We start from the raw sequence: 26,752 nt of genomic DNA, 5'->3' as shown, positions 1-26,752 counted from the left end.
TTTTTTGGAATTTTAGAGAAATGTTGTAGGTAGTTTATAGAACAAAAACAACAATGTTAATTTTAACTAAACATATAACGTATATATTTTATAACGTATAAATAAATGCATTCACAAAACAAACCGGTTATTTCAGGCCAAAAAAAAAAAACAGGTGATCTGAATAGGTGCAGCACACATTTTGACCTTTGACCTTACGTTAATTTCCTGTTAACCAGAGGGCATGTTTTGTAGCTTGTAGCATCTGTGAAGCATTAATATCACACCGGAGCGTCAAGGAACCTAGAATGATGGTGAACCTGGGGCTTCAGGTGATGTTAATCAGTCGTTCACAGGCACGTGTGTTTACTACACGTAATATCACCAAAGTGCTGTTTCAGGTAGCGGTAGTGTGAGCAGTACAATCAAAGCAGCACAAACAAACTTACTTTTATCATTTTTCATAAAATGTAGCACTACACCTGAAGGAACAGACGCAACATGAGGAAATAGCGCCTCCAGACGAGCTGAACGAGGATACCTGAGACTACTTAAATTGGATTAAATATTATCTGTTAAAACACTGATCTATACCACCTGACTACAACTAGCTAAAAAGCAATTACTGCTGCATTAAGGCTCACAATATTAACGTTACCTGGATAATACAGATATTATCTTATTTACAGCACGATTGTTTACACGTGTGAACACTTTTGAAACTAGTCTGAATATCCTAACAGTAAAGGTATGCTTATAGCACTGCAGACTGTTGTTACAAATATCTGGATATGTGGGGACAGGTCTGAACAAATACCTTGTCTTTGTGGACTATTACTTGTACAAACCCCTGCATGTATTTGTCTATTATTTTTTATTATTACTCATTTAATTTTAAGAACAGGTTTCAGACACAAAATGTTCTCAGATCTATGGTAAAACTGTGTCTGTATCTGTGAGAGATTTTAGTGGTTCAGGCATCTAGAAAATTGTACTTAGCACAGCAAGCTTTACATTTCCCCTCATTTAACCAATAGTTTACTAATATACTACACATTTTAGCTATAAAAACATCAATAGGTCATACAGATCAATCCTAGAATGAAAAAAAAAAATCAAAACAAATAAATAATCAATGTAAAAATCATGAAAGTTCTGATACACTGCCTGGCCAAACTGATACAAACTCTAAAATGTCATTGGACCGCCTTTAGCTTTGATTTCAGCGTGAATTTGCTGTGGCATTCTTTCAATAAGCTTCTGCAATGTCAAGATTTATTTCAATCCAGTGTTGCATTAGTTTTTCACCAAGATCTTGCAGCAGCATTGATGATGTTAGAGTCTGACCACTGCACAAAGCCTTGTCCGGCACATCCCAAAGATTCTCAATGAGGTTAAGATCTGAACTCTGTGGTGAACTCTCTCTCAATCCATGTGTGAAAATGATGGTCTCATGCTCCCTGATCCACTTTTTCACAATTCAAGCCCCAAGAATCCTGGCATTGTCATCTTGGAATATGCCTGTGCCATCAGGGAAAAAAAATGCATTGATGGAATAACCTGGTCTTTATTCAGTATATTCAGGTAGTCAGCTGACCTCATTCTTTCAGCACATAATGTTGCTGAACCTAGACCTGACCAACTTCAGCATCAACCCCACATCATTTACTTACTTAAATCCAAGTGGTGACTTCTTTTTGGCCAGGCAGTGTTTAAGCACAGTAGAAAGTAGACTGCGTACAGTTTTAATGAGACCACATTAACCCGCTTCTGCTGTCCTGTCTGGGTTTTTGTGTGCTGGTCTGACTAATCCAAAATATCACATGGATTTAATGTTAGCATTAGCTACTTTAGAAGAGCTAAAATCAGCCCACAATAAGCACACCATTATAAGGAAAAGTAAATGAAAATAAGGCTAACTGCAGAATACCTCCATCATGTCACTAAACACAGAACCTCACTGTAATGTCACCTGTCATCTACCAATAGGTCTGATGAAGGTGCTGACACTGTGGTCACTGACCTGGACCAAGAAAGGCCAGAGGATAGAATTGAAGGAGGGAACAAGTGGGTCAAAAATAGCAAACATGCTGGACAAAGGGCAAGATATCTAACAGTAAGTGCATTTTTTTCTGCGTTGTTTTTTTATATATATATAATGCATTTGAAGCACACATCATAATTCTGCATTTTGTTTGAATTAAAGTCACTTGACTTGTAATAAAATATTTAATGACGTAATTCATAAATTTGAATTTTAAAAATTATGTTTTTTTTTATTTTTGTAAAAAAGTTCCGTACGTACCAAAAAATGTAAAATCAAAAATTTAAATTAATAAATGGATAATGTTATTTCAAAATGTTTTTTTAATTTTAACAGCAATTTTCACCACCTCACATTTATGGATTTCCCCATAGAATATTTCAAGTTTATCAAGAGACAGATACATTTGATTTAAATATACAAAATGCGTATTCAGTTATTTATTTCAGTTTTTAAGCTTCATAACCTTCAACACACTCATTGGTTTCCTCTCTTGTGGTTTCAAAAGGGGGTGGTTTTGCAGTTTCAACATATTAAACATAAATGTGCATAAAGCTATGTCTCTGGTTTGTCGTTTGTGTGCAAACCTTGGTCATTATATATTTGTGAAATTATATATTCAGAGTTTCTGTAGGTTAGCTTGTGAAACATACATCAGTATCTCATTAGCTTAGTAATACACCTTGTATTCAACACAAACTGTCATTGTTGTGATGAGGGTAGTGTGTATGAATGTGCACCATGAATGTTGCAGTACAAAATAAACTGAATTGACTAGCACATAATCAAAATCCCTGAATTATAGAGCACTGTAGCTAAAAAGTTAAGGTACACCTATAGCACTAGCTAGAAAAAAGCTCTGGTACCACCCCCTTTCTGGCTTGGCTGTGTTTTGATGTCAATAATCCATCCCAACTTGCACCAAATAGCAACCCACACATTTTCAATCTGTGATTGGTGGTCTTGTGATGCAGCTGGACATGGCACAGCATCTGTGCCTTTATGGTAAACTCTTGAGACGACAGCAGTATGTGAACAAGCATTGTCCTTTTGAAATAGATCCCTCAGAAAAGGAAGTGCCAATTTTCCAGTCACTAATTAGTTAATCCAAATGTAGCCCTTTTCTGTCCCTTTTTTTCTGGATCAACATTTCCTCTCTTCTCTCTCACTCTCTTTCTCTCTCATGCAGCACACAAACACACACACAAAGTCCATGTGTTAGCATTTATTGGGCTTGTTCTAGTTGTTTTTTGGCCAGTTCTTCTCATGTGCCCACTTCTCTAAAGACTGACAACCTGAGAAAGGAGGCATTCACTGCTCTGACGCCACATGAAGTTCTTGCAGGAAAACATAGTGCTGGAAGCATTTCAGGACTGTAAAACTTCACTCCTCACTACAGTTTGAAGTCACACTGCTTGATGAGCACACAGTAGAGACTGTGTTAGCTTCCAGTCACCTAGTATATGGGCGAAACCCAACGTGCTGATTCATTGCACCTCCAGCCTGGCACTGGACAACAATGCAGCCAAACATACGCGCTGAAACTGCACAGTCAGCACACAAAAGCTTTTTAGAAGTGCTGTTGCATGGAAAAGTTGACCTAATTCATAATGTTAAAAAAATATTATTGTTATATTGTTATCCAATTTATATTCTTTTTTTTCTATTTTCTTATTATTTATTCTTATTCTGGATTGGGTCTCTATAAATGTTTTTGTTCTGTCACATGGCTTTCGCACTGCTGATACACATCATATTGGATATATTTATTCACTCACAGTCATTTTCTGCCCGATCAAACCCCCGTCTCCTTTTTGTCTGACAGATACAAAACTGCTTGTACTTCTTCTAAACTTACACTCCTCTCTTTGTTATTTTTCACGCTCATTCCACCCATTCACTCCCTTTAATTTTTAATTACTCTCAAGCCGAAGAGTTACTGTGTCTTATCAACCACCAAACTGCATATACTTCATCAGGTCAGGTCTGTAAGCTTTTAAATGACCCGCTCTCATCTGTTTTTTTTAATCCCACCAAACTTCTTGTACTCAGGGCAGCGAGCTCAACTCTAATCTATAGCCATAATATCTTCTTGTAGTTTAAATTTTATTAATAACTCTATTGAACCTATTCTGTAGCCTACGCATATCCACATATACTCTACACTGTACCCTATGCCATAGCCTATGCCGCGGACACAAGAATACAGAACACTAGCTCAGGTTATGCCGTAGACCAAGCATTGACTTGATGCAGAAGTATAAACCAGCCTAAAGTTGTTGCGAAGTAGTAGATGTTGGTTAGTCCAGTGTTTCTCAGTCGACATGTAGGGCTTTTCTGCTTCCTACACTCCTGATTGAACGGCCTGGGTTCGATTCCCGGCTGGGGCGACCCGGGACTTTCTGTGTGGAGTTTGCACGTTCTCCCCGTGTCTGCGTGGGTTTCCTACGGGTTCTCCGGTTTCCTCCCACAGTCCAAAGACGGCACGTTCAGGCTAATTGGAACTTGATTGAAATTTCCCCTTAGGTGTGAGTGTGTGAGTGAATGTGTCTGTGTGTCTGTCTGTGTCTGTCTGCCTTGCGATGGCTTAGATCGTAGAACCTTGTGAATAAACAGTACCTATCCTGCCACGAAATAGCCGACGAGCTGATGTGGCGTTAGGCTCGACTGCCCAACCCAACCCAACCCAACACTCCTGATTGAACTGTTCAGTGCATTAACGAGTCCTTTCAGAGTTGCAGTGGGTGTCTTAAAACATTTAACCTCTAAAATTTACAGGACAGCTCTAGGTAATGGTACTTGTGTATGTGTTTGACTGTGACATAAGAAGTGTGCAAATCTCAAATCTATTCATTCCAATGGGAAGAAATCCTTAAAAATCTGTTGCTACGTGTGAAGCGTGCCCTGAGTGCCGTAATTAATGATACTAAGCCCTTTTTGAGGTTCAGCTTTTTTGAGGTGACTGTAATAAAAAAGGTCTTGTGGCCCTGTTCTAAATTAAACATGAACACACACTAATTTAATTATAACTCTGAGTGATCCTATATCACAAACACACTCCCTCTTCAGTCCTACTCTCTCACACATACACATACACACTTGGTCAAGTCAAACTCTTTACTCAAAAAAGTAAATGCATTCACGCTCACACACTCTCGCACAGATGACTTTTTGAGTAGGCAGCAATGTGCTCCTCCGTCAGCCGTCTGATTGTGCATTAGTAGTGATGGCTGATGAATAGATCCTTTAAAGGCCCCAACTGGGTTAGCACACGGCTGTTTACGCATCAGGTTTTCCAGGTAAACACAGACTTCAGTATTTTCTTTGATTGGTAGAAGGCCGACGTGTCTCCGTGGTGATGTGGGATGTCATAAAGACGACTGTGAGGTCAGCTGTTTATGTATATCATAAGTGGACAGTGAATTCACACGGTATGACCTTTCTGTGAGCTATAACTGATGTGTGTGTTTGTGTCCAAATAGGCAGTAAAACCTCAAAGAGGCTTGTGGAGAATTTAACGATATTGGTCTGAGTTTGAACAGCATATAAAAATAACTGAAAAGATGCAGCTAGATTAGTAAATGTTCTACTGTAAACGTTCTTTACAGCTGATTCCCTGACCCACAACTGATACCTTGGCCCACAACTGATACATTAGCTGAAAGCTAATTCCTTAGTCCACAGCTGATTCCTTAGCCTACAACTGATTCCTTAGCCCACAACTGATTCATTAGCCCACAGCTGATTCCATAGCCCACAACTGTTTCCTTAGTGCACAACTGATACCTTGGCCCACAACTGATACATTAGCTGAAAGCTAATTCCTTAGTCCACAGCTGATTTTATAGCCTACAACTGATTCTTTAGCCCACGACTCATTCTTTAGCCCACAACTGATTCCTTAGCTCACAACTGATACATTAGCCCACAACTGATTCCTTAGTGCACAACTGATTCCTTAGCCCACAACTGATTCATTAGCTCACAACTGATACATTAGCCCACAACTGATTCCTTAGTGCACAACTGATTCCTTAGCCCACAACTGATTCATTAGCCCACAACTGATACATTAGCTGAAAGCTAATTCCTTTGTCCACAGCTAATTCCATAGCCTACAACTGATTCTTTAGCCCACAACTGATTCTTTAGCCCACAATTGATTCTTTAGCCCACTACTGATTCCTTAGCCCACAACTGATTCCTTAGCCCATAACTGATTCCTTAGCCCATAACTGATTCCTTAGCCCACAACTGATTCTTTAGCCCACAACTGATTCCTTAGCCCACAACTGATTCATTAGTCCACAACTGATTCCTTAGCCCAAAGCAATTTCATCGTAACACCAACACAGTCAGCTTGCAATACCATTGCAACCACTTGAAATACATAAACAACTATGTGAAAATAGCAACTGCCTAGCAACACCATAATAACCCCCTATCCTTATTGTTTGTATGTAAAGGGAGGTTCTGTAAATGCAGAGCAAGCAGAAACTTAGCGTGAGTGGTGCTGTGGGGTCAGAGGGATGAGATGGGATGAGTGAAAAGGAGCAGTATAATCAGTTGCGAAACTGGCCACAAGCATCTGACAAAGCAAAACAAGAATATATGAGCAAATCTAGTCTTTTTTACAGCCCCCCCATCTGTCTCTTTCTTTCTCTCTCTCTTTCATAATGTCCTTTCTTATTCTCTCCTTTCAGCACATTCCTCATCACTTCTCTTTCTGCTGTTCCTGACAGAGCAGTGAAAATGATGAGGAAATAAACGCTGGATGTTGATGAGTTATACTTGGAGTCAAGGCTGAAACAGATTTCCTCATTTATAGATCCAAAGAGACCTTGAACTCCACTGTCGTACCTGGTGGAAGCCAGTCCAGCATGAATCCTCCATCTGCCTAATGCCCTCTGTTACACCTGTCTCTCTGTTTTGGTGGAATAACAAGTTGAGGTGTGTAATATTTTATTCAGAACATAGAAAACACATTACATGTTCAAAGCGTCAAAAAGTTTGTCATTTCAAAAATTAACTCATTTAAAACTTGATGGCAGCAACACATTTCAAGAGAACAAGGCAGTAAAAGGCTGGAAAAGTAAATGGTGCTAATTAGGGGTGGCCCTAAAATAATATCACGATATTTCATGGTATTTCCGCGATAATGGTACTTTTGGAGAAATTACAAAACACTGAATTAAAATAAAATAAAAATCAAGAATACAGTATTGCAACAAAATGATAATTAAATGTTATTATTGCATATCAAGTCAATGATCCAGAATGTCATGGTACTAATAATGCACTCCAAATATCTTCATATATCCAGGATTAAACTAAAATAAATTATACTGGACAGATATAATCTGTCTCTAGTAGATATATAATGGGAATAAAAAAACAGTGTGATTTTTTTGCTAAAAAGAACAAAAAACTAGTACCTTGATGTGATAACTAGGGGTGGGTGATATGGCCTAATATTTTAGGGAATAATATTGTTCACGTTATGAAAAAATATTGGCAAAATTATTGTGTATTCTATATGACTGGGTACAAAAAGAGCATTTCATAGAGGCTTTCATAGAGTCTCTCAGAAGCGAAGATGGGCATAGGTTCACCAATCTCCAAAAAGCTCTCAAAATATTGTGGAGCAATTTACCTCAGCCTCACCATCTACAGTATAGAATATCATCAAAAGATTTAGAGAAGCTGAGGAAATAATTGTGTGCAAGATATAAAGCCAACAATTAATATTAGACACTGGTGATTTTCAGTCCCTTTAACTTCATGCATCATGCAAAAAAGAAGCCATATACCAATAAAATCCAGAAACGCTGCCATTTTCTCTGTGACAAAACTATTGCCAGATATATATATTTTTTTTAAATAACCTTTGGCTCATTTAGCTTTGTTGGTGACAATACGTTATAAACAAGATAGTAAATTGTCTCACTTAAAGCAGCTGAAATGTGTTCTCTGTTCTAATGTAAATGTTTTTGTTTTAATTTATTTACATTTTACACAGTGTCCCAACTTTTTTGCAACTGAAGTTATACCTTAAAGTTAAAAGGTTACATTTCTTGTATAAACTATTCCAATAATGGATATTAAAACAAGTAGATTCAATTGTAAAAATATGATTAGCTGAATTGATTGAATGATGGAAGGATTGGATGTTTTTGCAGAGTCAAAGGGTTTGTTGGAACACCGTTTGTCCCATTTTCCTGATTGCGTTCAAGCAGCAGTTTGTGCAATAAAGCACAACAGAATATGCCTGACACTAAAACGAAATGTTGAAAAGTCGAACCAGAGCAAAGTGAAGCCAGATTCCAGAGAAGCTAAAACTGAACGGTTGCTGTTTTCACTCGTTACACAACAGCATAAATATCCTCATTTAGAAATTTCCTCAGGGAAAGCAATCATTACTCACTGTACTTCATCTCACTTACATATTTACACGCGTGTATGCGCACACACACACAAACGCACACTCATGCTTGGAAATTAAATGGTCATGAACAGTAGCACACACACACATACGCTCCCCGTGGTGATTTATAGTGAGGCCAGAGGGTATTTATTTTACATGCTCCATATTTGGGAATCATTTATCTTCCTGTTTTTACAGAATAAAAACCATCCCTGGCAGTCAAACGTGAACTGAAGCCAGTCACATTCTTACTGTATATTTAGATTTAAAGCAAAAAGAATGGCAGAAAGGAGATACACAATATACATACTTACAATATATAGATACATATTACTGTTTCAGTAGTTTAAAATAGTTTTAGGTTTTAGAGTAAAGACAGCAAAAATATCAGCACTCAATGAAAAAAAACATGACAATATAGTAAAAGACGACATTTCTATCGCAACTGTTGGCACAACTGTCTAAGAGTCTTATTAAAGGATGTTCAATCCCCAGAAATGCCAGTTATTTGTGGCCAGGAAGCATAATTGGCCTCACACTCTCTCAGTGGTTAGAAAGCCCACCTTTTCCTCTTTGCTTCACAATAGCCATTTTTGGCTGATGTAAAATAAATAAATAAATAAAATGTAAGTCAGGGTTCTCCTTTGAGTATATAGCTTCCCAATGTTGTTGTGAAAAAGAACAAACCAGCAGCACTTGACTAAGAATTCCACATTTTATTTATACCCAAATTGTATAGCAATGTCATTGTTGTGTGCAAAAAACAGTAAAATACTGCAAAATGCTGGAAAATATTTTGTGTAAAATTATTTCTTACAGCACACTTTACGGTCAGCAACTGAAACATAATAGATTATTATGACATTATATGATATGATATTAAATCTACATTCAACATATCGTCACTGTCTTATGAAAAACACTTATCTCCATTTTTGGCGATTTTTAATTAACTACATAATTTGAACCATAGACTGTGTATAGCTGGACAGAGCATCATCTCTCAAAAGTGAAGCCACCACAGGTCAGGCGCCCCCTGCTGTTCGGTTGCAGAAAGCTGTGTAACCCCACCCCTCCCCATAGGTTTCAATGGCAAAACAGACAACCTTCAATCACGTTTTTTTCCAATATACTGTAATTCTACCTCTATTATTCAAATGCAACAGCTAGTGTAACCTCTGCTTATATTTATACAGAATTCGTTTTTTAAAACGTTATTCAGCTCTATTCAAAAAGGTGTGGTTATTGTAAAAGGGCTGGTTATAGGCGGGACCAATAAAAGACCATCAGCTCCGCTCTGCCCCGCTCTGCAATCTGTGACCGCGAGGCAGTCCTCAGGGGCGGGGTTATTTAAATGAGTAGGCTGTCTCTCCACAGTTTTTCTCCCTCCTCTGGTCTCTACTGCGCAGACTTGGGTTTCAGGATTGCCAACATGGTGGAAGATTTTGGCTTTATTTTCATTGAATGAATGGGAACAGCGACACGGCGTCCATCTTTTTTACAGTCTCTGATTTGAACAGACAAACTATCCCTTACACTGTGCCGAAATTTCTTGATGAACGGACCATAGAAACTCTTCAAAATGACCAGAAATAATCTATTTTTACATTGACTTCCATTGAAAGTTTACAAGGTTTTTTTCTCTCCTGTAAAGCTGTTTGCTGTTTTGGAGATAAGTGTTTTTCATAGGACAGCGACAATATGTTATTCAGCATAAAATAAAATACAAATAAAAGTACATAGGCTCAGAGTGGTCCAACAGACTAAGATGTTTATCTGAGTATCGACTGTTTGGATTGTGGATCATGCTGCTTCACCATCAGTAGCCGGAGTCTGAGAGAGCATAATTGGCCATACTGTCTCTGGCCATGGTCCACCTTAATGTTGGTCAGCACAGTCATCTGTTAGCTGATATAGCAGAGCTGGGTTGCAGTGTTTTCCTCTGAGAACACTAATGTAAAAAGAGGTGGAGGCCGGCTTCACATAAATTGGAAAGGGTGTGTGGTAGTCTTTCCTTTTTAGTCTTGGTCTCATTAATAGTGGTCCTAATGAGTGGGTGGAGTAATTGGCCTTCCAAATTGGGGAAAAAATAGGATCAAATGATAAATAAATTAAAATAGATGGAAAAATAGAACAGGTGGGTACAGGTACAGGTACTATCTATCAATTAAGTTGACTGACGAGCATAAATGAATAGGTAGGATAGGATAGGGTTGGATTTTTTTTCTCAGAAATTTACCAGTTAGTGTAGTGTGGAGCTACCTTGGACTTGTTTATGTTATTAAAATAGTGATTTCTTTACCTGGGTAATGCTATGCCCCTATTGCTGGTATTGTATTGTAATGCTGAGGGTGATCAGAGGTGAGGTGTTCATGTTTCGCTGCACTACAAATCCGTTTCACACTGGATTTCTCCTTTAACATTTACAACTTTTTTCTTTTTTATAGTGTTTTCCTTCTTTTGCCCTTGGTTAAGTTTGAGGTTTGACCTTTAACCTGAAGAGAGGCCAGCGGTGCGCCTCTGTTGTGAAGCGTTTTGGCTGCTTTACAGCGTCTTATGTAACCTTGTTATTTTCAATGTACAGACCCTACGTTTATGGTGTTTAAACAGAGCAGACATATACAAGGCTGGTGATAAAGAGGTGCAAGACAAGGAAATATTTGCAGCAACTTCATGAAAGATTTTCATGAGTTTGGGGAGGCAGAGAGGTGTATGCAGAGAACAGTAAACACCATTAAAGAACACACAAGCACATATGTGGTCAGTTAAATTGCCTTTTGCACTCAAAGTAGCATAGTCATTCTCTAAAAACGCAATTTCACACAAAATGTCTGTGGGTGAATAGCAGCATCAAAAGGCACAGACCACTATCATGTTGATAACAGAACAAACAGATTGAGGGCATTTTCTTACTTTATCAATAGAAGAGTGCATAAAATGAGACGTAACTGCAGAAAAAGAATCATTATCATTATTAGTAGTATTAAAACTCCAACTATACATAATATGAACTTTTGTTATAATAATTTTATGTTTACAGAGAATGTTTTCTTACCTAGTAAATAAACCCAGAAACAAGAGTCGATGCTGAATCCAACACAGAAGATGCACAACATTGACATACAGTATAAAACTGAATAAAGCAATCAAAGACAATTTGATGGTTGTGGTAATAATCCAACATAATGATGTCACAGTTTTGTGCAGACACTGCTTTACAGTTTAAGGTATATATTAAAAGATATATTTATTTACAATAAACGTTTCAAAACAAACATGAATTGCCAAAAAAGTCAAAATGTGTGTTACTATTTTAATGCAGAGTTAGGATTAGCACTATTTGAGCCCTTCCAATGAATACGAAATCACTTATTCTTATTTTTTACATTAAAAACTAAAAATGTACTTACTTTACGCTCATACAGGGGTTGGACAGTGAAACTGAAACACCTGTCATTTTAGTGTGGGATGTTTCATGGCTAAATTGGAGCAGCCTGGTGGCCAATCTTTATTAATTGCACATTACACCAATAAGAGCAGAGTGTGAAGGTTCAATTAGCAGGGTAAGAGGACGAACCACATCCAACAGGATTAACTGTGGACGCAAGAGGAAGCTGTCTGAAAGGGATGTTCGGGTGCTAACTTGGATTGTATCCAAAAAACATAAAACCACGGCTGCCCAAATCACGGCAGAATTCAATGTGCACCTCAACTCTCCTGTTTCCACCAGAACTGTCTGTCGGGACAATAAATTATTGTGGTCTAAAACGAGGTGTTTCAGTTTCATTGTCCAACCCCTGTATTTCTTTATTCAGAAAGACACTCTAAATAAACCACTTGCAATAGTAAAGAAAACAAAAAAAAAATCTCCCAAAAAGAACAAATGGTTGATATACAGTTATTTGTTGAAAGGGCACAAAGAACAGTTTTGAGTTTTTTAACCTGAACTGAAAGCCTATGTCCACTGTCACAGTCACATAATATCGGCCTTTAAAACCTTTTCATTTCTTCACTTGTAACCTTTCTTGCCTTACAAAATTACATATTTCACCCACTATGATGTTAATCTCTGTGCTGTGTATGTTCTGTGTTCTGTAACCCAGAAACTCATCTGTAGTAGTCCATTTGTACAGAGGAAAAGAGCTACTTAGATCAAGGCGAGAACACAACCAAAATATATAATACAGAATGAACAATATGGTGTTAGGTTCTGCCTGGCTACACAGAGACCACACACACACACACACACACACAAACAGCTTTCCCAGACCAGACCACAAAAGAAACGCGTGACAGACTTTGTTAACATTGGCGAAGAGCTGAAGTATCCTATTCCTCCTCTCTTCTGCTCAGGTGAAATATCATATCCTGGGTCAATAAAAATATACACAGTGGGGAGAAATCAGGCTACATTTCTCTGGATTTGTAACCTAGTGCAGGACACAGAGCTACTCACCACTCTCACACATACACACATTAATTCTACTGTTTTCATACTGATCGAAATCACTTATTTCACTGTGAAACAGATGAGATATGTTATTGGACTGTATAGTGTTAGCCAGTGCTAAGAGGGTCAGAGTTTTGACACTGTGTAAAACAAATTTTGCCCCAGCAGCCACACTAAGGACTTAGACCAGTTTGAATGGATAAAATAGTACAAGAAAAGAAGTTAAAATGAGCACAACAGGATTCTGTCTGTCGGTGATCATGTCACTGTTGCATGTTGTGTCTTCAGTCCCTTAAAAATAAAACAGTGTGAACTTGTGATGCCACTGATATAAAAAAATGATGTTACTAATTATAAATGTACTATTTAACTACTTAAAATGTAAATACAATTTAAACCATATTCAACCAGTCAGCACTGCAGACATTGCTAAAAACACCCCCATGTTCAAGAAAACTGTATAAAATATATAGAAGGTGCTTTAAAGTTAAGGTTAACATTCCTCTGTATGTGATTTAATGTGTTAATTGGGAGTAAATATTTTAGTGTGAAATATAAACAATGCTGTGGACACATTATGCACATTATGTTAATTGTCACTCCCATCACAATGTAACATGAGTTCTCGAATAAGTACAACACAGTAATCATGTTCCATTCATTACACAGAAAAAAAAGAGAGAAAAATGAGAATCAAACAGCAAGAGCGAGTAATAAATGGAGAGAGAGAAAGAGATTCAATGGGTTTCAGTTCCATGAAATCTGATTTGGTGTTAGTAGGTTCATAAAAGTTATATTTAGTTGTGGTTGATTGTTGAGAGAGAGAGAGAGAGAGAGAGAGAGAGAGAGAGAGAAAGGTCTGACATGTCTTCCATAATTGGCATCATCAGCTGACACTGGCATAAGAGTTGGCACATGGCTCTGTTTCCATCATGCCACCATCTACAGGGGGCCAATAGAGGGGCATACTGGCACAAACTCATGTTCCATCTTAACATTTCTTACACACACACACACACACACACATACACATACACATACACACCCACACATGCTAAACATGCCAATCTTCGATTTGCCAGTTAAGGTCAATAAAAGTATTATGTATTATGATATTCTCTTGTTCTCATGTAACATTTACTTAATGTGTGTGTGTGTGTGCATATTGTTATATAAGCAGCAGAGAAGAACAGCTGGTTTTCATTCTACACACAACCCCCCTCCCTCTTCGCATATTTAATACAATGGTCTTTTTGTCATTTATTAATATGCATTGTAAAGTAAAACATTCTATACTGATGTTCTGATTGATCGCTCTGATGCTCCTCTGTCTTTCTTTAGGTAAGGTAGTTTTACACCATTAATTATTCTTAATTTATATTTTTGTCTGATTATACTGCTGGGTATCTCATCTCTGTGTCCAGCTGCACACATTTCATCCAGCCAGAACATTGCTGGAGACAGATTCCACATGTTATATTGGCAAGATCACAGATACACACACACACACACACACACACAATCCAACCACAAAAGCTCTGTGAGTCTGTTGTGACATTTTTATGAAGGAGGCTTGTTGCTTTTTATGTCATGATCTCCACAACCCATACCGACACAATATAAAGCAAGAAATATTCCAACACATTTTATGTAATCCTTTATGTAATCATACATAATATCATACATAATATAATTATGAATATGAGTGGACTATCCAGTTTTAAACACAGCTAGCATAATGCTGGTGCCTCTATGGAACAAACTGTGCTGTTTATTTACTTTTCCTATGGCAACTGTGGACTTGGATTTAAGACACGCATGCATGGTACTCGTTTCAATGTAAGAACATTTCGGTAGATAGCTGAAATGCAAAAGTGTTTTGAGGTTTAACTTTTTATTTTTAAGAACTGTATTTTCATTTGGATAAAAAAAGCTACAAAAAATATTCTTCAAAAATTCAGACAGTGGTGTATCCAAAGAAATATTAAAAAAACCCATGGTGATTGTTTTCCTGAGAGTAGGCTCTTTTCCAGGTACAAATTAGATTTTCTGATGTTCAATTTGAGTTATAAAGGCCAGTGGTCTGAACAATGGACCGTATTCATGAAATATGAGCAGAACAAATTTGTGCTTAGATCATTTGTGAAACACATTTCCTTAAATGCACACATTTATTAAAGTGTGGACAAAATGTACACCCGCCCCTGACTATGTCATTTGACATGACTGCATTTTATTTTAAATAAATGTATTAATGAATATTAACTATATAATGAAATAATAAATAATACATAAAAAGAATAAAATTACATTAGCCTGCAACGGGCAATTTTACGATTTTTTTTAGTTACAGGTGTGGTCAATTAATTATTTGGTTTTTACTTTTTCTTTATTTAATGACTGATTTGCACTGTTGCTGGATTTAGCAGAAAAATCCCTGTAGAGAGAGCTTTAGCATTTTTGAAGGTCATACAGACTTCAGATATTTACGAGAAATAAAGGTATATTCTTTTATTTTTTTAAGACTAGCTTTTAGAAGACAGTCTACTAGTTTCCACAAATGAGTTCCTGGTTGGAGCTGAATTTAGGTCTGTTTTGGCCTTTATACTTGCTTTTGATGAATCTGACATTAAACAGTGTGTGACGTTAGCACATATTTCTTATGTCGATAGAGAGATTTTAAGAAATTCCATCCTCTTAGACACAATTCAGTTTTGTTTCAAGTCATCATTCTAAGCTATACTGGTGAGCTAATGGGCAGTTTTGTTTTAAACTGACATAAGTGGTTCTATAATTTGATAAAAAAATATCACTAATTGGCACAAGATGATTCATCGCCTTTTCCTCTTAAGCACTAAGAAGCATAAGCAAAAATATATTTTTTAATTGTCTATGAATCAGTTAGGAAAGTGCAAATGACCAACTAGGTATGCTGTATGGTTGCCATTTTACACAAACAGCCATTAAGATTTTTTATGTATAGAATTTCTTTTTCCCTTCTTGTTTAGCTGCATGCAGGAGAGCCCCCCAATCCCATCCTTTGAGGAAGTAGCGTGGGATTATGCAACCACCATCATTATCACACTCCTTTGAAGTTCAGGGTGGGGGACTACGCGAGGGGATGGGGCGGGTGGTGTTTTTCCTGTCCCAGACGTCTGTTTGTTTCAGACACTCTTGGCTGTAGCAGTGGTGATGGTGGTTCGAGGCAGACTTGTTCCACTGTTTTATAATGTTATTTATACAGGTTATTGTGTCTAAATATTAAACACTACACAAACCTCTGTGGTGAAGTGGTGAAGTGAAGAGGGGAGATCTGTAATAACAGCTTACAACAGAAAGAATGTTTGCAGAAAGTGCAGAAAATATAAAGATTGCACTTTGACAGAAATGCAGTGGTAGTGACACGGTGGTGGTCAATGTGTTAATGTGTGTTATGGTATAGGTGGATCAGACACAGCATTACTGCTGGAGATTTTAAATGCCTCAGTGTCTGTGCACTGCACAAAGAAGCACCAACCAGAAATATCTTGCCTTGAGCAACATCCTGTAGACCATGTCCTCTGAGCACTGATAAAGGAACTAGATAATTCAATTCAATTCAGTTAAATTTTATTCATATAGGGCTTTTTACCTCAAAGGTTTCCATAAAGCAGCTTTACAGTGAAAACAGGTCCACTCCTCTTATGAGTGAGCACCACAGAGATGCCAATAATCTTGGTGACAACAGTGGAAAGGGAAAACTCCCTTACAGTAAGAGAAATAAACCTTAGGAGAAACCTAAGGAACCCATCCCCCTTGGGGCGACCAAAAACAGCAGTACAAAGAGATAATGTGGAGCAATAGCTAATGTAAAAACAGGTTCTTAGTTATGCGGTTGCTTAGAATGAAAAAACACTCTTTGCAGCAACAGATTTAGAGCTTCTGACTCTGATTTTACATCTACAAGTTGGAGCAGCTCAGTAGGAGTGACTAATAAAGTAGACAGTGAGAGAAGATCACAGTGTTTAAAAACTCCAGCAGCACTGCTGTGTCTGATCCATTCATACCAGCACAACAGTCACTGTCACACAGTCACTGCAGTGCTGGGAATGACCCACCACCCAAATAATACCTGCCTTTTAAATAAAAAAGAGAATAAAGGAAACGGAAGAACCTATATACTGTATATAAGTGAAGTTCAAAATGGTCAGTGGAGCTAAAAAAAAAAAAAAAAAAGTAGACAATTAATGTAGAAAAAAGGTGGTGCTCTGTAATATTATGAAAGGCCTACATACATTACATAATAAAAAAATCAGCATTTGTAAAAAATAATTTAATTTACACATGCGTGTAGGGTGGGCAGAGGCACCTGTAGCAGTATGAAAAGGCAGACCGTCTACGTCATTGCTCAGCTTTAAAAGCCATGTTTCCATTGGCCTACAAACCAAAACAATCACACAGTTTCAACAGTCATCACTGGTAACTGCGTATAGACACTGAACAAACACTTGTGCACGTCAATCAACCATTCAAAAAAACACCACCACCCTTCCTTCAATCCTTCAGCCGACACTTTCCCATCCCTCCCTAACCAACCAGAGGCCCCCTGCATGATCAGGCCCTAAGGCTCCAGTCTCACCTAGGCCCTGAAATGTGTGTGTATGTGTATGTGTGTGTGTGTGTGTGTGTGTGTGTGTGTGTGTGTGTGAATGGTTGCTCTGAGTATGTAGAAGCTTGCACACACACACACAAACACACACACAGACTTCGTCATGGAAGTCTCTTTGCCCTTGGTGCCAACTTGTCATCTATAATTTATATTTACTCACTGAAATCCCGGTCAGTCCATGTGAGGCACACAGAATTCCACAGGAGCTTCCCAAAATGGGTCACATGACATTGTTTTTGTGTGGGCACACGAAGGCACAACATTGTTCCGGACTGGGAAGTGGTGAGCGAAGAGGCGAAAGTTGTAATAACAGCTTACAACAACTTGAGAAGTTGGGAAGATTGCACTTTCTTACTGGGCTACTCAAAATACACAGCATCTGTTTACAGTTTTATGAAGTGTGAACAAGGCCTTTGATTTGAGGAGCTTTAAAGCACCAAGAATAAACCAGAGGCATGAGAGACACATGATACATGTGGAAATGTTAGTGTTAGTGTTTGGCATGTGCGCGCCGTTCTGTGACGTTAGCATGACACATCCTGTCACAGGATGTTGCCTCTGAACAGGAGTGACCTCGCTGCTAGATTAGCTGTAGTTAATATTAGGCCAGGCATGAGAACGGCGCCAACGGTGGCCAATCAAATGATGATCGTCAGTGTGGTCTGCATGTGATTGGCTGGCCTACTTGTTACAAACGTAAAAGTTAAGTTTGCTGTCGCACAACAACTTTGTATATCCATTTGAACTTTTTGACTGAATGTAAATCTTACACTTATTCTTTACACAACGTCAAAATGTAATGATACATAAATAGAATGATACACCAGTTGTTATCCAGATTGACTTCTACTCAAAGCAGTAGAAGGTTTGTAAATACAAGATTTTAGCTTGACAGTGACAATATGTTATGAATCAGTGGTGTAAGAGAGCGAAAAAGATTATTAATGTCTATTCTGATCTACGTCATGACGGGTTTCCAGTGTTACTAAGGGTAAAGTTGATACGGGCTCTGGAGCAAATATGGAAGCATAGCCTTCTCTTAGTTAATCATCAAAGCATTCCTCCTGCTGAGCGTCAGGTTTGTTTTCAGGGTAACTGAGGGGCTTCAAGTCTGGGGGCTTGATGACCCTGCAGGGAATAAACATAGCAGACTAAAGTCCAAAAGAGAAACTGCTAAGCAGAGAGCCCCTTAATGATTTACCAAGGATTTACTCTGCAGCTAAAGCATTAGCTTAATACTGTTAACGCTTTAATATACAGTTTTGATATTTGACACTGAACAAGGTGTCAGTTTAAGCACCATTATACTGTCTGACAAACTGTTGTATATAACATTTAAAATGACACCTGTTGTCATCAGAAGGAAAATAAAGGTTACCAGAACCAATACATAATAAAAAAATGTAGACTAATATGGCCTATTTATATTCAGTTACACATACAGAAGTAGTATCCATTAGTATGGTGTTAGATGGACATGTTTGCTCGGCTGTGATGCAGTTGTCTGTCAGTGGTGCTGGTCCAAAAGAACAGTAGAACATCCAAGAGTGTTTTACAGTCAACGTTGTACACAGTCATTTACACTCAGTATTCAACCATCACACACACAGGCAAGAAGTTTTGGACTGTGGAAGGAAATCCACAAAGACTGAGAGGGAGAACATGGAAAATCCACCCAGATGGAAACTTGAACCCAGAACTCCAGCGTTGAACTCCAGCACAGAACTCCAGCGTTGATAGGCAAACATGCTAAGCACAGAGCTACCCTGCTGCCAAAACTATCATCCCTTAGTTCACATGTTCTCTTTTGAGGCAAATGTGCTCTGATTTACAGTATGTTTTGGTAAGAATATTGATAATAAGGCTAGTACACTTCCAATATTTCTTCTCTACATCGGCCTTGAAGCTTCTATGGAGCTACAAATAATCTACCTGCACTGATTAGCACTGTTTAGGTGTCCTTGCTCTTAAGAGGCTTGGGTTTCTCTGTGAAGCTACTTTGTGGCAACATTTGTTGTAAAAAGCGCTATACAAATAAAATGTAATTGAAATGCATTGAATTGAAAAGTGTCAAAAAAAAAGAAGATAGTTTTATGTAGGCTAGTATCATGTTAGGGTTAATACCACAGGCTTGGGCATTACCATTCCCAGCACGTGAGTCTCTGAGAGACTGCCTGGCTCACCTCCATCCTGCGGAGAGAGAGGAGCACCAGCTGTGTGCTCACTCATGCCGCCACAACAGGAATCTAACTTTGACCACATATGTACGTCCATCACTCATCCCTAGTACCTCTTCATCTAACCCTTCCAACCAACACCTTTCATCTAGTCTGCTGATTGTACTGTCGCACTCTGGAAGAGGGTCAAATCCAAAATCCTTTTCCACTTTTTTCATAATCCTATACCGCTCGCTCTTTCTCTGCCCTAGCTAACACTGCTCTAGACTGATATCATCATAGAACTGGCAATGTTAAAAAAACATTCTACACTAAGCAGCAAACTTTACTAAATGTGTGTGTTTAAAGTGACAGTTTGTATTATTTTGTTTCTAAACTGAAAGCAGAAGCATTTCTGAGTGGAGAAGGGACAAAATACTGTGTTTAATGGTTCTTCTGGCCACGTCATGCTTCATACGTACTTACGTCTCATGTACAGCCTCTTAAAGAGAATCAGGCTCAGTTTTACTGAACACGAGCAGCTGGTGGAGCAATGGAGACCTCAGAAGAGAAAATTCAGACTTCAGGAACTCATTCACTCATAGTAAAAACAAAGTGTGTAGTTGGAGTGAAGTTTCTGACTGAGTTCGCTCTCTCTCTCTCTCTCTGACTGAACATAAACTGGAATCGGATTCATCCACTCTGAAAGGAGACCGCATCACACCCGCCCGATTTAAAATGATTCTTCTGCATACTCTGTGCAATTACCCATTCTTACCAGAGAGGGTCTTAAAACCCAAAACTTACAGACATCAGCTTTAAGCTTGGGGCTGATCTTATATAATAATGCTGAAGATGTCAACGCAAAATGTAAGAGTGAGTTGAATTAATTGATAATTGATTCCAGATGCTGCTGTGGGGTAGTGGGGTACTGTACCATTTGATGAGAGATCCTTGACTGCTAGACATGCTCCTACGACCCACTTAAAGAGATATTTTTCTGTTGACAAACTTTGAGATCACATCATTGGTACAGAGAGAAGCAGGGTAGTTGTTTTTACTAATTGCCAGCCAAACTGGACCGTTTTTCAGTCTTCCACCATCAACCTCTTTTTCAGTCGCATTGTAAGCGAGAATTCTTGACTGTTACAGACTGAAATCATATTCTGTCCAGTTTATGTTTTTAATTTATTTTTCGGCATTGCCATGCGCAATATTCACATTGCCGAATGTGCAATATCATGTAAAGCAAATTAATCCGAATGCTTCATGCTATAGCTTGTTTGATACAACAGGAAAATCTTTACTACTTTCATTTTTTACTCCAGTCTTCAATACACAGTGAAAATTATTTAAGAACATATAAGGATTATGTTTTCTGTAGTAAAATATAATCTGTATAATAAGATATTAAGAAAACATGCTACGTTTTAGCAATAGCAGCTCTTCAGATCATCAGAGCTTCAGGTAGTATTTTCTTATTTGAACTGTTTGCTACGTCACATAAATCTGTGTGGGATGTGGCCTCTGAATCTGCCCACCGCCAGTTCCACATATTTAGGGTTGCCAGGTATAGATAGCAGCATGCAAACAGTGTGCTGCAGTGTGCTATTTTTCTACTGAACAGGTGATCACTGAGCTTCAGTAAGGTTGTTAACCATAGCTGAGTAATTTGCCATAGCTCAGTAACTCCACCACTAGCATAGTAGAGACTGATATGTTGCACACTGAAACGTATATATTTACTGATCAAAGAAATCAAAGAACAAAGAAAGAGTTGTTGTTGATTGCCATTATGTGTCAATCAGGCAGCCCACTTGAGCTTCACATCTGGGGACGAGTGGCTGGGGCAGAAAACTCTACCCAGACTTTTGTAGCCTTTTCACAGACTCGCTCTTATGTATTACTCATTTTTCCTTTAATATCTCAAATGTATTTTATTAGAAGGAAAATCCTGTATGTTTTAATATTACAATGAACATAGCAGAACAAAAAAAAAACATTCCATTTTTTTTTCCATTATCATGCAGCTTTATTTGTGTTAATCCTTTTTCTGTGGAGTGGCACACTTCCACAACTGCTGGTGTGGTGATCTGGGGAGCCATCGCATTCAACAGTCCATCACCTTCACAGTAATAATACAAGGCACGCTAACAGCTCACCTATATGTGCCGGACAGCCTATATATTTGTTGTTTCATGTGTCCTTGTTTTGTTGAGGGAATGACAAGTGATTTTGAGGAAAGTCTTTTATTGTGCACTTGCAATTACAGTACACACAGAACACCACACACACACACACACACACACACACACACACACACACACACACACACACACACACACACACATCACAGAATGAGGCCAAACCACTCTGCACACTTCCATACACACAGAAGAAACCACAAGTGCATGGAATTCCAATAAACATGCATTAAATACCCAAGCTAAAGCTTTTTTTCTTTCAGCACACACACAGACACGGTTTTATCACATTCAAGCACAAAGTCAGAAATTTCAAATGTGTACCGACTACAGACATTGTTTACCTTTTAAGAAACAAAAGCCTTAAAACCCTTAAACTCTCACACTTTATTAAGACACTAGGCAGCCGGGCCTTGAGCATCCAGAAACACAGGTTTACTGGAGCAGCCAGAAAATAAACACACTGCTCTCGGTCTTTAAGCAAATTCCTGCACATCGCAGGGCATCTACAGCTCTCTTTTTTACAAGGTGAGAAATTCTGGCGGAGAAAATGAATGTAAGGAGGAACAGATGCATACAACCTATAGACTCCAGTGAAGAGCTGAGCACTGTCTGACACCACAGTTTGCACAAGCACAGTCTAATTTGGCTGTAAAAATCAGAGAATGCACTGGTGGATATGCAAGGACACGTATCCCCATTGGAAGCCTCATCAGTATTCCGAGGAAAGAATGCCTCGGCTCCACGGCATCTCAAACTCATCTCCCAACTGAGAGAGGAAAAAAAGAGAGAGAGAGTAATTTCAGTCAGCCACAAATGCTCAGGCAAACAGATGAGGTGGAGAGATGTGCATGTGTGTGTGTTTTCAGACATTTTAAAGACAATACAAATACAGGGGGAGCCTGCACTGTCAAATTCAACACTATTGCAAACAGTGGTGTTCAAAAAGTGTTTCTGCATAAATGTAGACAGTTCATAAAAGCTGAAAAGTAGAAAATGGTCCAATATTATATATTTGTGAGTGGTTATAGTAAGCAAACCTTTAGAGTTATCTGATGAGGCCAGGTTTATTCAATTAATGGGATGGCTGATTTAAACAGGGAAATTAAACTCTGATCTTCACAACACGTGTATAAGAAGGTTTCTAAGGAGCTCAGAAAATTGTTGATGCTCACAAAAGGAATGCAAAGTAACTTTCTAAGCAATTAAATCAAGTTTAGGGCAACTTAAATCAAGTATTTTCATATAGTTTGAAAAAAAAAGTGCAAAACAGGAAACATTCTATATTATTTCATAAAATATTGAATAAGAAATGAAAGTGGCTTCTATATTGACATGTCCTTTGGGGCCTTGGTTTCAACAGTAAACAGTCAGAACCCAAACTTATGTGCAGCCCATCACTATCTCTAGATTCAAACTCCACAATTTCTGATGAATGCCTTTAACTCTTTATCTGTCTATCTCTCTGTCATTTTCTTTCTCTTATTTGCTCAAAAGTTTTTGATCCAAAACCAACCCAAACAAAATGAAAAAAGGATTGGCTGAGAAAAAAATACACTTGAATAAAATAAACAACCTGTTGTTATGATTTAAAATAAATTAATAAAGTGAACCCTGAACATTTTTAATAACCAGCAGAGATACCATCAAAGCACATTATATTTAGCTACCTTACTGGTGCTATTGTTATTATTATTTCACTCATATCTCACTCAATTTAGCTCAGCAGTGCTACTCAAGTCACATGTGAGTTAAATTTACACAGAGAATTCCAGTCAGTCTTTTGGTAAACAAACAAATGCTAAAGTTAAATTAGCTCAGCTAATATTACCATTTAGCCCTGTATAGATTGTTTCTTTCAGATAGAAAAAAGGCCAGTTTGTCAAAAAGGGTGAAACAGAGAAAACATACCAAGCATTATGACGGATACAGAAAGTTTTATTTAATTTTTTTTTAGTTTAAATGAGTAAAGTGCAAAGAATTAACTTAAAATTGCTGTTTATCTGCTTTGATTGATAATGGTGTGGGGTTGGAGTGTGGTCCTGCCATTGCTACTTAAACAGTCCTCTATTTCCCCATTAGAAAAACAGGATTAAAAAATAACCCAAATTCTGTGTTAACTTTTTAGTCTTTTCTCTTATTTGGCTGAATTATTTTAAACCATTTTCAGACAAATATATTTATATCCCTACAACTCCATACTGTTAAATATTGTGCAGTCTATATTACTGTTTGTTATTATTATTTTTTTTTATAACTGTATTATATTACTGAAGTACACCAAAATACACACATCTGGATGAGGTTACTTCAAATCCCTGCCTTTTCAGTGTAGTATCTCACTCCTCCTTGTATAGCACTGCCTTTTGTCCACCCCTTTCTTCATCTTCATTCTCTGATTTCTTCCTAACACCTTCCTCATGTTGCCTCAAGGTGTTCTTTATTCACCGGTGAATGAGCTCACACAATGGCACACTACACCTCTAATCTCTGTTTACTCTCTACTCTCTGCTTCTATTTATCTTTTGATCTTCCTATTCTTCACCACTCTCCATTCACATGAGGGTGGGGTTAGAGCTGAGATGAGTTTATGCCGTCTTTTTTTTTTTTACTCTTGTTGTATATCCCTTACTATCATTGCTTTCATTTCTTTACTCCTCCTCTCAGGGAAAGGTGCAAGCAGAAGGTGTTATCTATTTCATGCATGTGTAAAAATGCTTCTGGAAGTCACATGGACAGATAGTAGAGTGTAAGTGGGTGTATCAGTGTTTTCTTGTTTGTTTGAATTAAATGTAATTTTGTGGAGATTCATATTTAAAGTTGACACACGATTCTAAAGGCTGATTTTAGGTAATTTTGCTGTGACTTGATATATTCCACTCATCATAAAATAGTCACATTTAAAAGGAATTTTGGATTGGATTCCAAACTCTAATCAGAAGGAAGTTAGAGGTCACCAGGCCAAGAAAAATATCAAAATTTTAGATTGATACAGGCAGTATTTATTGAGCTACAGCAGATTCAGAAGTACTGTGTAATACACATGTGACACATCTATAACACAACATGCCAGATATCTTCTTCCTGGCAAGGTTCCTAAAGATCTTCTGCAATAATCCATCCAACACAGCTCTAAAATTCTCACAGATTTTTGGTAAGAGTGGAATGTGGATACCACGTATAATAGCATCCTACAAATTTTCGATCAGGGAAAGATTTGGTATTGCAGTTGGTGCGTAATCTGGGCAGGCCGCATGAGTTTTATTCATTGAATCAGTATATCTTTTTTATTTCTTTTATTTCTATTTTTCTTCCAATTTATCAACCCAATTATGCCACCCATTTAGCTGCTAGCCTGCTGTATATCCCCAATCGCTAGTGATACCTCAACAGAAGGAGGGTGAAGACTAGCACATGCCTCCTCCAACACATGAAGCCAATCACCGCCTCCTTTTGAACTGCTGCTGATGCAGCATTGCCGAGTAGCATCACAGCGCACTTGGAGGAAAGCGCAGCGACTCGGTTCTGATACATCAGCTCACAGACGCCATGTGCAGATCGACATCACCCTTTGGCGTGATGTGGGGAAGTAGCGCCACCTACCCACCCAGAGAGAGCAAAGCCAACTGTGCTCTCTCAGGGCTCCGGCAGCTTGATGGCAAACTGCTTGACCGAAATTCAAACCAGCACTCTCCTGATCACAGTAGCAGCATTTAGCCTGCTGGACCACTTGGACCAGTATTTCTGAGGACAGAAAACTCCTTTTTGGGTTTAAACTTAATTTTTATATCTACATTTGTCTAATCTTTTTCCAGTTATTATCAGGCATAGCTACCCTGCTATAATTTTGACAGATATAGGTAGAAAGATCCGGTCCAGTCTTGCCCTTAAGAAAGCGTTCGGTGACTTAGGCATATGCCTGAGAATATACCAAAAAACTAAAATATAAAGCTGTGTGTTTTTTTTTTTTAAAATGTGAAATCACCTCCTTCAGTGTAACCTTGTTTCTACACTACACACCTGTCACTGGAGATAAGATACCCAGCATGCAAACACTGCAAGCAACATGCTTCTACTTTCAAATATCAATAAACTATGTGAACACCAAGCGATCGACAAATACTGTAATCCAGGATAAACTTAAGATAAATATATATATAAAGCCCAAGAGCACAAATCTAAAATGTAAACTGTAGCTTAGTTGTCTCTTCATGTCATCGTGTAGTGATGTTATTCACATACATTCACACACATAATCCCTGACCACCACATGCCATCTTTCTCTTTCTCTGTCCTACTTTAGTGATAGAGAACAGCATTGTGTGCTTTCTTTCTTTGGAACAACATCTCTCATACCGACCTCATGCTGTCAGCATACACAGTGGCATGCAAAAGTTTGGGCACCCCTGGTCAAATTTACTGATACTTTGCTGCAACACAAACCCAAAGCATGATTGGCCCACCCTCACGTGTAATGGTTGGAATGGTCTTCTTTTCATGAAATTCTGATCCCTTTTATCTCCAGACATACAGTACAGTACCTTTGCTTATTGTGGCCAGAGATTTAGATTTTAACCTCATTGATCCACAGGACTTGTTTCTAAAATGCATCAGCCTTGTTCTTTTGCACTGCTGATGCTGAATTTTGTGTTAATGCGGTAAGAGAGATTTTCTACTAAAAGGTTGTGGGGTGTTGTGTGTGGATGGGTTATACGTGGGTTGGTGTTTGTGTGTGTATTTGTTCAGTGTAGTTGTGGTAATGGTTTTACGGCATTCTTCTAATGTTTGGTTAGATGGTGAATAAGGGTCTCCGCTGGCCATGTCCTGTTATATATAAAGTTTGCATA

The 26,752-nt window shown here is 38.1% G+C and overlaps 1 protein-coding gene across 1 annotated transcript in view; it reads left to right on the top strand.

The window, feature by feature from the left end:
• Positions 1-215: 215 nt before the first annotated feature.
• Positions 216-26,752, top strand: part of cfap100 (cilia and flagella associated protein 100) — a 91,188-nt gene continuing 64,651 nt past the window's right edge. The window contains exons 1-2 of the mRNA XM_022675696.2: positions 216-311; positions 1,969-2,095. The gene's annotated coding sequence lies outside the window, so the exon portion shown is untranslated. The remainder of the gene's footprint in view (positions 312-1,968; positions 2,096-26,752) is intronic.

The sequence above is a fragment of the Astyanax mexicanus genome, chromosome 5, assembly GCF_023375975.1.
Source record: "Astyanax mexicanus isolate ESR-SI-001 chromosome 5, AstMex3_surface, whole genome shotgun sequence".
In the NCBI taxonomy this organism is placed as follows: domain Eukaryota; kingdom Metazoa; phylum Chordata; class Actinopteri; order Characiformes; family Acestrorhamphidae; genus Astyanax; species Astyanax mexicanus.
This window is presented reverse-complemented; position numbering and strand designations above follow the sequence as displayed.